Here is a 2,500-nt window from a genome sequence, read left to right as displayed (position 1 = left end):
TGCATAACATATTCCTATTCAACATCACACCAAGGTCTTTAACTGCTTCCTTGTTTGTGATTGTCTCATTATTAGGTCCTTTTATATGCATATAGCATTCCTACTTTATCACCATAGTTCATTGATTCAAATTTATCAGAGTTAAATACCATCCTATTTATCTCTGCCCATTTATATATTTTGTTTAGGTCTCTTTGTAGCGAGTTCCTATCTTCATCACAAGCAATTTCTCTACTTATTCTTGTGTCATCTGCGAAACTTCTTACTACTGAGTCCTTAACATTACTGTCTATGTCTGCAATCATAATCACAAACAGCAATGCAGCTAACACCGTACCCTGTGGTACACCGGATATTACCGTAGCTTCATCCGATTTCTCATCGTTTGCAATCACTATCTGTTTTCTATTTTGCAAAAATTCTTTTATCCATCTTCCTACTTTGTCAACAATGTTATGTTTTCTAATTTTTTTCGCTAATATATTATGATCTACCTTGTCAAAAGCTTTTGCAAAGTCTAGGTAAACCACATCTGTATCTTTTTCATTTATCATATTTTTATATATGCTTTCATGGTGGACTAACAGTTGGGTTTGTGTACTTTTTCCGGGTACAAAACCATGTTGTCCTATATTGAACAATCTATTTTTCATTAAATGTTTCATTATATTTTTTTTCATTACCCTTTCATATACTTTCATAATATGAGATGTCAGACTCACAGGCCTATAATTACTTGCCTCTAGTCTTGAACCACTTTTGAAAGTAGGAGTAATATATGCTAATTTATGCTCATCATAAATCTTGCCTGTATCTATACTTTGCCTTAATAATATTGCTAGCGGCTTTGCGATTGAATGAACCACTTTCTTTAACAATATGGCAGGTACTCCATCTGGTCCTGCTGCTGATCCATTTTTAATTTCATTAATAGCCTGCACAATATCGGCTTCTGTAATATCTATATCTGATAAGTATTCAGTATTTTCATCTCTTATTTCTGTATCATTATCTTCATTGTCAATTCTAGGTGTAAATTCACTCTTATATCTTTCTGCTAATATGTTACATATTTCCTTTTTTCATTCGTTAATCGCCCTTCAATTCTTAGAGGGCCTATTTCTACTCTTATTTTATTCATCTTTTTGCATATGAATAAAAAATTTTAGGGTTTTGCTTGATATTTTGTAGTGTCATTTCTTCTAGGTTCCATTTTTCATTTTCTTTTGATTGTATAATCTTTTGTTCTGCATTTTCTATCTTACTTTTTAGTTCCATCACTTTCCATGCATTCTTTTCTTTTGCAAGAGCTTTTTCCACTTTCTAATTTTCTGGAACAAGATCCTTCTGTCTCTTGGAATTCGTGACTGATGATTACTTTTTTCTTCGGTATATATTTTTCCACTATTTCCTCTAATATTTTATATAATATATCGGTATTTACCTGTATATCATCACTTACAAATATGTTTTCCCATTCTTTGTTTAATTCTTCATTTATTTTTGACCAATTTATATTCTTACTATAGAAATTGTATTTTCCATATCCTTCCCATTTTTTCGTCTCTTGCTTTTCTTTGTTTTCGTATGTTCTGGAACGGACTGTTAGTTCTATGACATTATGGTCCGAAATACTCGTGTTATATACTATTATTTCTTTAACATAGTTCACCTCATTCACAAATACTAGGTCTAAAATATTATCCTTTCTTGTTGGTAGGTGATTTATTTGCTGAATGTTATGTTCTAGTAGCATATCTAATAGCTTTTCAAATTGCCTCTTATCTTCTGCACTACTATTGCTCTCTTTTTATATGTATAAATACAACCACAGTCTCTATTCGTTCTTTCCATTCTACAAAAGGAAAGTTAAAGTCTCCGGTTAGGAGTATAGTCCAGTCCTTGTGATTTCTACATATTTCATCCAGTTTTTCAATTATTATGTCAAACTCTTTAGTATTAGGGGTCTATATATTACAATGTTCACTAATTTTTCAGATTCAAATTCTACCGCTATTAATTCACATTCTGTGTTACTATATTTCTCACAGATTTTTCCCTTGATTGGCATCTCTCCCATATATCGCAGTTCCCCTTGATTTCTATTTTTCCTATCTGATCTATAAGTTTGGAAACCCTTTATCTGGTCATCATTACCAGTCTCTTGGGAATACCAGGTTTCACTTATATTCAATATTTCTATTTTTTTCATTTTGGGTTAGTTCTTCTAAGAACTCTATCTTTCTTTTTGAGTTACTCAAACTAGACCCTGCGCTGTTCATCACTATGATTGTTTGCATATTATCTCCATTATCTAATATGGGTAATAATAAGGATTTTCCCATGTCTCTTTCCTGTTCTGATATGTTGATCTTTTTTTTCATTTCCAGAAATTCGTACATTAAAAAATCCAACTTTTCCATTATATTTGTTCTTCCAGCTTCATATTTATTCACTTTGTGCATAAACCTGCACTTATCTCCATATCTGCACCATCCCC

The sequence above is a fragment of the Macrobrachium rosenbergii genome, chromosome 26 (assembly GCF_040412425.1).
Source record: "Macrobrachium rosenbergii isolate ZJJX-2024 chromosome 26, ASM4041242v1, whole genome shotgun sequence".
NCBI classification, from domain to species: domain Eukaryota; kingdom Metazoa; phylum Arthropoda; class Malacostraca; order Decapoda; family Palaemonidae; genus Macrobrachium; species Macrobrachium rosenbergii.
Note: the sequence above shows the minus strand (reverse complement) of the source record.